The sequence below is a fragment of the Otolemur garnettii genome, unplaced genomic scaffold (assembly GCF_000181295.1).
Source record: "Otolemur garnettii isolate 467f Iridium unplaced genomic scaffold, OtoGar3 scaffold00041, whole genome shotgun sequence".
Lineage (NCBI taxonomy): Eukaryota > Metazoa > Chordata > Mammalia > Primates > Galagidae > Otolemur > Otolemur garnettii.
In genome coordinates this window covers 2,075,083-2,088,128 of record NW_003852436.1, presented here as the reverse complement: position 1 = coordinate 2,088,128, position 13,046 = coordinate 2,075,083, and positions in this window count along the sequence as shown.

The following is a 13,046-nucleotide window of genomic DNA, read 5'->3' as shown; positions in this document are numbered from 1 at the left end:
TTCCTTCCTTCCTTCCTTCCTTCCTTCCTTCCTTCCTTCCTTCTTTCTTTCTCCTTTCTTTCTTTCTCCTTTCTTTCTTTCTTTCTTTCTCTTTCTTTCCTTCCTTCCTTCCTTCCTTCTTTCTCCTTTCTTTCTGCTTTCTTTCTTTCTTTTCTCTCTCTCTCTCTCCTTTCTCTCTCTCTCTTTCTTTCCTTTTCTTTCTTTTCCATGTCAACAGAAGGGCTAATAAATCTACTACATTCTACCAGGTAATTAAGGAATTAATACCAAGCATATTCAAACTCTTCAAAAAAAACTGAAAGGAGGTAATACTTTCAAAATTCTTCTATGAGGCCTGCATTACTTTAATAACAAAACAAAACCAGACAAGGATACAAAACAAAAAATAAAAAACTTTAGGTTAATATCCTCAACAAAATACTAGCAAATGAAATTCAACAACACATTTAAAAGATTCACTATGAGAGAGTGGGATTAATCTCAGGAATGCAAGGATGGTTCAATATATGCAAATTAATAAATGTGATATATCACATTAATAGAATCCAGAACTTGGGCGTAAATTATTGGATTATTTTCTATTATGTATGATTGATTATTAATATGTATAACCAATTAACACATAAGTATATATTTAGTTTATCTATATCCCTAAAAGTATGTATTTTTCTATTTTTAAAAATTGTAAACACTTTTTCTTCTGATTTTCTCACTGGGAATACTTTATGTTTGAAGTCACCTTATATTTGGAAGACAGAACTAAAGTCTTGGTACTAGATAAGATCATGTGGGCAAAATGTGTACAATTATACCTATATTTAGTAATAATATTTTTCCTTATCTTATGAGTGGCAGGCCCTTCTCACTTTCTGCCATGATCATGTTGCTTTTCTTTATTCTCCTATATCTATTAAGAACAATGCTCTCTTTACTTTTCCTCAAAAAATAATGTCGTTTATAAAGTAGTTTGTTGATAAAGCCATAAGCTCATTGGGTGGTATGGTGTCTATTTCTAGACTTAGTTCATAGTTGCAATGTAAACAAAGGTCAGTACAACTTCACACTCTGGTACTAGAAGACATGAGCATGCTGAAGACTCAGAAACTGTCTGAAGGCCAGCCAAAATAAGTGCCTTCTCCAGAGAAAATTGAGTGAATAACAAATGGAGGGGGGATCTGGTTTTGTCATTTAATGCTGTATTATTCAAGTTGTAGTCTAAAATGATATGCAAATGCCTTTCTTTGAACTACTGGTGATATGACCTATTAATGGTGCTCTTCCTAGCTAATATATCCTTCCTAACAATGAGTTTGCAGTCAGCATTGCTTTCTGCTAAAACAGAGGTTCATGGATTAACTTGTTTGATCTAAAGTCAGAGTATTCTCCCTTCTATTTCAACCAAAATTAAGGCTATATCAGAGGCCTCCTACTGCAAGTTAACCCCTAAGTCATTTACAGTAAGGATTTGATTATCCTTGCTATTCTATGTAGACTCATGTGACACATTTTAATAAGTTATATTCCTTCTCTGTCTTTGTCTCTTTTGTGACCCTTTTGGGGGGTCTTCATCCCCATCTACATTTCCTACACTTGTGGAAGATAAATCCTACTAGCACTTAGGGAAGAGTTTTTCCTCAGGTTCCAAACTAGATCACTAGGGTTCAGCATGGATTAAAGCAAAATCTCCACTTGGTGATAAAGTATAACTTTACCATTTCCTAAGGATGTTTATTTCATTCAATGTGGGGTAGTTATCATAGACCTAGAATCTTGTATTATTTGTTATTTGAATAATAACATCATTTGGCAACAGATCTGTATTTTTTTCCCATCAAAAACACAAATATTTTTAATCCATCGATTACTTTTGATTTTCTCAAGTATCAACCACATAACTTAATCATGATGGCTATGTCAGTTAATCTTTTAATGAACATTAACCATTGCCAACAAATCGGCCTGACAAGTATTTGTTGAATAGAATTAAATGTTATCTTTAAATATTTTTATATTTCAGAGACGCTAAAGAAGAAGCTAACACTTCCTGCTATGTGTATTACTTCTAGAATATTGTAGAAAGAATACGATTTTAATGAAAAATGTTTTTGTAATACCAACTTGGTAGAGTAGATATTTAGAAGGATGTTCAAAGGCCAAGCAAAAAAGAATCATATCATACCCCAAGAGCTTCTAAAACACATGAACAAGTATACATAAAACAAAAAAAAGGGAATTTCAAAGAAGAAGGACATTTTGCCAAGTTGAAAGACAAAAAAGATCAAACATTTTCTTTAGACTCAAGTTCAAAGCTAGGTTGAGATGCCTGGGTGGCACTTCAGACTAAAATTCAGACAAAAGATATTTTCTTTAAACTTTCCTTTTATTCAGCAAGAACAGTTTCCAGGCAAATAAAGCTTCAATGCCACTAGTCATTTTTTTATTATGATTGTCTAATAACATGAAGTACAACATTTCTTCTTGAAAATAAAGATACTATTGACAACGTAAAATAATTTGATGAGCTTATCAAGTATGTTACATGGTCACAGGCTTAGACAGCCCTTGGCAACAGATACTCAAGAGTCAAAGGTGTGTATGTATGTGAACCCCACTTTCATTGTGTTTTATTCTCTTGGAGGCTAAAAAAAGCTTGAACTAAGTAAATAGAGGACCCTTTATAATAAACTTATGTAATATATACATATGTATATGTATGTTACAGAAATGTTTAACAGGTAACATATAAAGCTCAAAATTTAAAATAGCAACATATATGTATGTGTATGTATATGTATATGTATAAGTCCCACATACTTATAATTGTGATTCTACATACAGGTGTCATTTCCTTGCACTAACCATGTAAAAGTTATTTTTGCTTTATAGTTGCACAAGCTATTTAAAGACTCTGTTGCTATTTTTACTCTTGCTCCCTGAAATGTATTTATATTTAGCTCACAGGTTTTGCTCAAGAAAGCTATGTCTTTTTAGCTAGTATCTCCCTTGGACTCATAGGAATCTACAATTGCATTCTTAGGACTACATGAGGTTTCAAATATGAAAAACAGAGAGCATTTCTTTTCTCTATATACATTTCTTACATTAGCTTAAATGTGAAATTCTCAGCCTACATCGAGCATAGGGCAGTTATACCATAATGGAATCTTCTCCAACACTTAGGGTACGTTAGTCCTGAGGTTTCTAACTACTTAGTTCTCACTGATCTACAAAAACTTACAAGCCACCTTGAGCAAAGAACTCCAGGGACTAAATGTACAACAATGGTAACTTCCAGTATAATGATTTAACATTTTTTGTTTTAATTGCAGCATGGTTACAGTACCTCAAAGAGTATAGGGTTTCATGTTCCATGAGTCAGTTTAAAGTTCTTTATTAATAAAATATAAGACACTGTACTAACATTGTGGGAGACTGTGTTAGTTCACCATCTACTTCTTCTCTTTGAAGAATTATATTCTATAAATTTCTGTACCTCCCCTGTGGTTTGGCTAATACATACTTCACAGTAAACTCTGGAAGTATTTTAATTTTGTGTAGAAAATAGTAATTGTTTTATATAAAATAAATTGATCTTATAGTCATGTGAAACATGTCAAAGTGTTTATTCTTTCATTTAAGGTTTTCAAGGCATAAAGTTATTAATTTCTTATTGCTCCTGTAACAAATTACCACAAATGTACTGACTTACAACAATGTGTGTTTGTTATCTACAGTTTTGTAGGTTAGAAGTCCAACATGAGTGTCACTGGGCTAAAATCAAAGTGCTGGCAGGCTTGTGTTTTTCTCTGGAGCCTCTAAAGGAGAATCTGCCTCCTTGCCTTTTCCACTTATCTAGAGGCTACCCTATTCCTAGGTTGAAGGTCCCCTTTACTCTGCACTCAAAGGAATTCTTATCACCTAGGGAGAGGGGAGCCTGAGTCTTTCTCATATCATGTCACTTCAACCCTCTCTTCTGCCTCTCTCTTTCACTTTTAAGAGACTCTGTAATTACATTAGACCCCTACAGACAAATCCAGGATAATCTCTTTATCTTTAGGCCAGCTAATTAATAAACTTAATTCCATCTACTACTTTAATTCCTTTTTATGATGTGATATAACACACACTTTCCTGAAATTAAAATGAAGGTATCTTTGGGAAACTATTATTCTGCCTACCACACTGAGATAAAGTTATTTTTCAAGTTTATTAAGATAAAATCAACAAATAAAAAATGTATAACCCTAGAGAATGGTGGCTTACACATATAGTCCTGGCTACTCAGGTGGCTAAGGTGGGAGGATCACTTGAGGCCAGGAGTTTGAGAATAGCATGACCAGTAGAGCAATATCATGTCTTAGAAAAAAAAGAAACTTATACATATTTGCAGTATATAATATTTTTGATATATGTAATACTTTATGAAATGATTAAACTGAGATAGATTTTTTAAATTTTTTAATTATTTTATTTTCTAGAGACAGAGTCTGACTATTGCCCAGGCTGGTTTTATTTATTTATTTATTTATTATTTACTTTTTATTAAGTCATACACACATGGATCATGAATACATTTATGCATATGTGGGGTACAATGTGTTGATATTTTTATACAATCTGATGTGCTTACATCAAACCAATCAACATAGTTTTTGCTTCATTTACTTGATTATTATGTTAAGACATTTATGTTCTACACTTGACAAATTTGACTTGTACCCTTGCAATATGCTCCATAATTGTGGTTCCATCTTTTACCCTCCCTCTATCAAACCTCCTGCTGGTTTTAAACCTCTGGCTAGTTTTAAACCTGTGGCTTCAAGTGATTCTATTCCCTTGGCCTCCAAAAGAACCAGGAATATAGATGTGAACCACTGGACCCAGACAAGATGGATTTTTAGTGCTGCCAAAATCTAAATACCTGTTGATGAACCAATAGATTCTCATGAGCCTATCTATTTAAACCTTAGGTGCATGTGATCTAGCTTACAGAGTCATTTTTCACAATAATCTTTATTTCCTGTTAAGTAAAGACAGAACTATGTGAAAGTTTAAAAACAAAGAGCACAGTATTAAATAGCTTGGATAAACTGAGTCAGTGATATACAGATTTCTGAATTAGGTGGGGAACTAAACTAGATAACACTCAGGTTTTTTGCTACCTTTGTAAATCCACTAAGGGTCTTCATAGAGCTTCTCTTTTTATCATTCCCTCTCAATCACAATGGAGCAAATAAAAGGCTTAACTTTTATAGAGTTTAGATATTAGTAGGAATAAGGTGCTCTTTAAGACATCCACCAAAACCATTAGATTCTCATAATTTAGCTTTGGGGATTCTCTTTCTAGATATGGAAATGTAACTTTTAAAAATTAAAAAAAAAAAAATGGTTGCCACAGTTTTTCCTAACAAGTAAAAGCATATATTTACTTTAAACATTCAATAAGTATAATTTTTAAAATCTATAAATATCCACTAAATGTAGAGTTGGTAGTAAGAATTTTTCTTAGTTTACTGCTGAAAAACTACTGACAAGATATTATTTTAAGGCAATATTACTAATATTACTAAGTTTACTAAATTAGGAATAGATACACATTGTATTATGTGCTGATTTTTGCTATACAGTTTTTTCCTTTGGTTGATTAAAAATACTGAGTCTTTATTAGCATGAATGGAAAATAATATGCCAAAGGAGAGTCAGGTCTAAAGGGCCAATGTGTCTGTATTAAAATATATCTAAATCACAACTTTTACCTCAACCAGAATGGAGTAGCAAGGACAAGATTTACTCTGCCACTTGAAAGAAAACAAACAAGAACTCTCTCTCTGTCTCTGTCTCTCTCTGTGTGTGTGCATACACACACATATATGAAATAGCGGTTTTTGAAATGCTGAGTATCAGATAGTGAAGAAGACAATGATTTCTAAGAGATGAGAAACAAATAGAGTAAGTTTTACAATTACCCAACCTAATGTCTCAAGAAATTTTGCAGGCTGCAGAGCAGAGAGGTGGAATCCAGTTGGAATCCACTAGACTTCCTGAGGTGAGGAGGAAGAAGAGAGAGTCTGGGGAGACTTGCACCTAAGCTTCTTAATATGTATGATGTTTATGACATATGTAAAAGTAAACATGAAAATAGCACAAAAATCAGAACAGACATGGGAGGAAAAATGGAAAAGAATCTTGTAAGGTTCTCAAGTAATTTAGAAATGGCAAAGTAACACTTGAAGGTAGGCTGTTATAAGTTAAATATGTATACTATAAATTCCAAAGCAACCACTAAAACACCAAAACAACAATATATATGTGATAGGCCAACAAAGGACATAAATGGAATCATAAAAATTCAGTTAATTCAAAAGAAATTGATAAAGAGAACATGGGGAAACATAGGTAAGATAGGACACATAGAAAAAATAGGATGGTAAATATAAACTCTATAATATTATATTAAATGTAAATGATCTAACACCCCCAATTAAAAGACAGAGCTTGTCAGTTAACATTAAAATGCAGAGCTCAATTGTATGCTACCTACAAAAACCTCACTTTAAGTATATAGGCAAAAATAGATCAAAAATAAAAGGACAGAAAAATATAATTCAAGTTAAAATGAATCAAAACAAAACTGAAATAGTTTAATAGTATTAGAGAAAATAAACTTCAGCAAAAAAAAATTTTACTGGGAATGAAGGAGTCATTTCAAAGTGACAAAGGGCTTGATCAATTATAACATAACAATTACAAATGTTTATATACATAAAATTAGAAATATCAACACCAAATGTTGGCAAGAATAACGAGGAGTTGTCTGAAAATGCCAAATGATACAATCATTTTTTTAAAGTTTGGCAGTTTTTGAATACAATCTAGGTTTTCCACACCTAAGATTTCAAAAGAGAAATGAAAAGTTAGGTTTATACTGACTTATACACAAATGTTCATAGCAATTTTATTTGTAATAGCCACAAACTAGAAATAATCCAATGTCAAGCAATAAGCAAACAGGTAAACAAGTTATGGTATATCCATACAATAGAAAGGGAATGAACTACATGAGTAAATTGCCAAACAAATAAACTGAGTAACAAAAGTAGCCAAAACCAAAAAATACCCCCCCCCCAAAGAAACAAAAAAGAGTACATATTGCATGATATAAAATTATAAAATTCTGGAAAATACAAACTAATTTAGAGTAGCAAAATTCAGATCAGTAGTTGAGTTTAGAGTGAGGACAGAGAGAAGAAGAGGTTGAAGAAAGAGATTACAAAAGAATGCTTTGGGGCATGATGGGTGTATTGATTGTGGTGATGGTTTCATGAACATATGTGGGTCATTACAAAAGTTTTGATATACACAAAAATCAAAAAATGTAAAATCTGCACAGATGGAAACAAATGAAGCCCTCGCAGCAACACTGATAAACTAAGCAAGTTGAAACTTGCACAGGTAAATCGCAAATGACACCTTAAACTGTGTTTCCTGGAAGTGAAGTAATGGACATAACACTGTCTCAAAACCTATATACAAATATGCCAAAGTTTATCAAAGTGTTCATTTTAATTATTTATAGTTTATTGTATATTTATTGTATATTGTATATTGTATAGTTTATTGTATATTGTTAATTATATCTCAATACAGGTATTTTTTTTTTTTAAGTATAAAGGCCAGGGACAATTTCAGTGGACAGCATAGGTTCAAGGAAACTACTTTGTAATTGAGCTGTCTAGTAGTAAAAACATTTACACAGGAAGACAGATAAGTAAGTTTCAAACCATTGTTCTTTTTTAAATCTGCCACAAACACACTGGTCAAATTCCCACATGTACTAAGATAGCGGTTGCATATTCGCTGACAAATGTCAGCTGCACCATCTTAGGCTTGTATTACACACACACACACACACACACACACACTCTTATAGCATAGCATGATTTTTACTGACTCCTTGGTCAAGTTCTAGGCTTATGCCATATCATAGATTTAACGATGACCTATGATAGATATACTGTTCCTAAAAGAATACTATAAAAGTCAGATGATTTGTTTTTTATTTAATCACCAAATCTATTGCTTCTTTGGGATCACTTTGGAACATGATTGATTCTAAAGCTGCTGAGAGCACTTTTGAAAGTCCTTTTGCAGAATTCCACGTAGGTATTTTCTAGTCCAGTGCAGGGTAAGCACAGCAACCAGTCTTGCCTAAGAAGCTAAATTCAGTACGCTACCTCTGCTGTGAGAATTTAGTGAACTCAGGCAGATAAAGCAAACAGTATGAAAACACATTGTATTTTATCTTATTTTCTTTAATAAAATTCAAGCATGAAGGGCTTAAATAATACGTTTTTATCTTTAAATTTTTCATGTGTCCTCCTAACATTTTGATCACAGTTATATAGCAAATGCTAACGGAATTTTTACCTGGATTTAAGGTAAAAATACTATAGTCTGGTGGCAAAGTTGGGTTGTACAAATTAGCCAATTGCAGTGAGCATATCCTTTTGCTTTCCCATAAAAGCTCTTTAACAAAAATGTCCTTGCCTCTATGAACATCATATTTTAACTCTGATTTCTTATTAAGAATGCTTCAATATGTCTGATTTATCATTGTACTCTGTCTGATTCCACAAAATATTATTAGGGTTTAATATATTAAGATTCATCCTTTGAATTATTCCCATTAGGCAAATAAGTAACCAGGGTCATTCTGTAAAGCACAGGTGTGCATGTTATATGGTCTATTCACTTTCTGAAATGGACTAATACATTCTGCATGAGCAGAAGCTTGTAGGTGACTCACAAAGGTCACCCTTGCATACATCATTACAATATTCCCACAAAGAGCTTGCCAAACCATGACCAAAATGCAAAGGAGGAAAATATATTTACCCCTTGTTCTTAGGGGTCAGCCAGTAGCTTCTGTATAGGGATATTAACTGCATAGCTATTTGTCACAATTGAACCATGTTGAGCCAAAGTAGCCAAACCAGTTACTCAGTCACCAGATGCATGCTTTGCCTAGGGAAGGGCTTGATCTCAGCCAAGGTATCTCTCTGCAGCTCAGGCAGATCCTGAAGCTACCTGACAGCTACCATCTCTGTTGGGCTCAGTAGCTGGGCTCTGGCTGCATGACTGAAACCCTCATCCCCACGGGGTCTGTGCCCTTCACAGGTTGGGGTTGTTGGCCATGCCCATTTATAAACACAAGTGTGCAAAGAATCACTGAGAAAACTCAAGTGAATTGAATTCCACTCCATAATCCTCTCTGTCCCCATCTTGTGAACAGCTCTACCTCCTTCTGACAGACTCCTTTATCTCTGCCAAGACAATGATTCTCTTCTTGCCTCTTCATCCCTGGACATTAAAAAAAAAAACAAAAAACAAAATATCAAGGTGGCAGGCCTAGCTTATAATTTAATGAGGCACTTATTAGACAAACTGAAGAGAGGTATCCCTTGAGGTTATAGAATTCTAATCATTCAGAGCCTACAGCTGCAGAGGAGGGAAACGAAATGCTCCCCAGTGAGCTGCGGGGAGTGAAGGGAACTCCTGCTCCCACTCTTAATCCCCATGGTATGTTAGTTTTCTAGGGTTGGGGCAACAACCATGAACTAGTGGTTTGAAATGATGGAAAAGTTATTTTTTCACACTTATGATGAGAAGAAATCCAAAATCAAGGCACTGGCAGGATTAGTTCCTTCTGGAGGTTCTGAAAGAGAATCTAGTCCATAACTACACACACATCTGCTGCTTGTGAGCAATCCTTGGCATTCCTTGGACTTTAATCTCCGGTTCCATCTTTTCACGATAACCTCCTTTTTTGTGTCTGTATGTCCTCTTCTCTTCTTATGAGGACACCAGTCTTAGAGTAAGGGACTATCCCTAACCCAGTATGGTCTCATCTTAAAAGATGAGATGATGATCTTATCTGCAAAAAAAGACCCTAATTTCAAACAAGGTCACATTCTGACATTGCAGGTGGTCATGAACTTTGGAATGACACTATTCAATCTACTGCACATGCATTTTCTCTTTGGGGAACACAATAGAATAGAAATGTCTGTGGTTGAATGCATACCTGTGGCTTGCAAAATGGTATGACATCTTTGCAGAGTACTGCCTCTGAGTATTGCCACAGCTTCAGCTGTGTCTTCAGCACACCATTGTAATATTTCATGAGGCAGGAAGTTTCTGGGTGATGTAGTTTGTGATTTGACCAGTGGATCCCATGGTATTTCTGTATTTCACTTACTTAAAAGGGGATCTCCTGACCTCCGGATCTGACATGTGTTATGTGGCAATCTCGTGCCTGTGAATCAAACACTCCATAAATTCTCAGGTACTGAGACTGAATATGCCCTACAGGAAGGAGAAGGAAAATCCATTTCAAGAATGTGAATTTATTCCATATAGCGTGTCTGATCTGTCTCCTGAAGCAATGATGCTCCATCAGGGGCTCTGCACTTGCCCCTGCTGCTGACAGATCTGAACTTGGGCAGTGGTGGTAACTAGATGGGCCTTGGTAAGTTGGAGAGAACATACTATCTGGCCCAGGGAGTGTGTATGTCTGTAAATACAGATGACGCAAACACCCTCTAGAACCCAGAGGCCTGCATTGTGATTCTATTGCAGTGTGCCTCAATGCACCTCATCCCATCACTAGAATCTCTAGTATAATGGCATCTACCAATGGTCCAGAAAGCAAGGCTGCTTCCACTGCAACCTAGAGCTGCTGCAGAGCCCTTTCCCACCATGGGGCCCACTCAAAGGCAGCAGCCTTTTGTATCAACTGTGTAGGAACCATAACACTATTCTCAGTGAAATATGCTGCCTGGTGCACTTGAGACCCACCAGGCATCATGCTTCCTTCTTCAGGGCAGGAGGATACACATATGCTCTGTCACATTAGCTTTATACTTTGGAAGTGAGATATCAGTCTGTCCCTTACCACTGGAGCCCTAAAAATTTTAGAGAGTGGCAAAGAATTTATAAGGTTTATCTCCTCCCCTGGAACACATGTCTTACCAAGGCCTCCACATTCTTGGCACTTTCTTGTCATCTGCCTTCATCAACATAATGTCATTAGGTAACATGTCTATGTTCTTTAGGGTAAAGGGGCTTAGTTAACAAACCCCTAAGACAAAACTATAAATGTAGATTGTTGTCCATTCCATGTGAACGCAGTTTCTGATTCCTTTTGGACCAAGAAAGAACAAACCAAGATGGTATCTCATGTACTTGGCCACATGTGTCTGCTCTAACAAAGATGCCACCTCTGGCACAGCAGTTGCAATCAAGACTCCTACTTGGCTGAGGTTGTCTATAGTCATCCTCCATGATCTATTCAGTTTCTGCCAGGGCCAGAAAGGTGAATTAACCTAGATGTGATGAGACTATCACCTCTGCATCCTTTAGATTTGTAAGGATGGCACTATGTTCTGCCATCACTATTGTTTATTACTATCCTGGTCAGAATGAGAAGGAAGCAATGGCTAGTCAGTTTCAGAAGCTTCCACTTGGCCTTTCACATACCCAGTGAAACCACGGTGAATTTAAGCGTGGCCAGGAGTCCCTTTATTACTCCATTCCTCTCTAACAGTTTCTGGTTAAGTTGATTTAGACTCTACATTAAACAATCTATGGAATGCTTTATATTCCCTCTTTGCTGAGGTAGAATTACCAGAGCAAATGGCCATCGGTCCCTTTGGGGAAGCACTGAGGCAATCATTACTTTGTACTGATGTTATGGCATAGTAGAGTCCTTCCTCCCACCCAGCCATCTCTAGATCTGTTACCTAAGGCCATTATGTTGATGAGGCTGGATGAACATGGAGGTCTTGGTAAGACATGTGTTCCATAAGGAGGTTATCTTTATAGACATTCAGGAGATAAACTTCATAAACTCTTTGCCACACCAACAAAAATTTTAAGCTTCCAGTGGTGAGGCATAGTCAGTGGGCTCCAGAAACTGACTAAGGGGTGGTAACACTTCACTGAGGTGACCAACCTGTCTCCATGTATCCAAACTTAATTTTGTCTAATGGTATAAACTGAGTAGTACTCTTGTGCCCATTTAATTCGCCCCTAAGGGTGCTGTGTTGTATTAATCTTTTCCATAAGTCTCTGCAGGTTAGGTTTCCTTGCTGACCACTCTCACTTTGAGTCATTATGTTGTGATCCCCAACTTTTGGAAATTAGGCACTACCACTTTGCCACTATTTTTCAATCTGGTCACAGATTGCCACCAGCACTCTGAGCTCTTTTTTCCTACTGTTAAAATGACCTACAGAGAGCTACTTAAACTTCTCAGGGAATGCTTGTGTCATTTGCCCGTGTCTCTATAGCCTTGTTAAATGGTGTCCACTGGCCTTCTCATGGAACGTCACCATCTGATGGATCTTCTAACCAAATTGTATCCATTCTAGTATATCCACCTCCCTAAGCCTCTTAAATCCTTTCTCCACCACATCACAGTAATCTTCACATTTCAACATTGTTCAGATGGGCTATTACTTTTTCCATGCTTCTAGAAGCCATCCTAATAAGATCACACTGTCTCCTACAATCCGAGGCTTGGGTGTTAAACTCTCTTACTATAGCTCTTATCCAGGAATCCAAAGGCCCAATGTGGGGGGTTCCCATCAAACTCCACCCCAATTTTATGTTCTCTCTCTTACCACTCTGATTCCAGTCTTAAGCATACTCCTCCAAGAAATGCTGGCCAATTCTTGCAGTTCTTTTGGACATAGTCTGTCTCTACCTTCAGGTCCAGCACTTCCCAACGGGAAGCCCTCTGGCTTTCACACCTGGCTTTCCATTATTATTGTCCTCTGCTGTTTGTTATGTTTCTATTGAACAAGAACAGCTTAACTATTGTTAGTCCAACACTGTTATCCTCATAGCCACATCATTCTCCATATTCAGGAGATTAACTTCTAAAATCTAAAATGCCCACCATATATTCTCTTCCACAATTGCACCATCCTAATTCATTGCCAATTGGAACCTGTGCAGGACCTGTCTGTTCTCCATTTGTCATC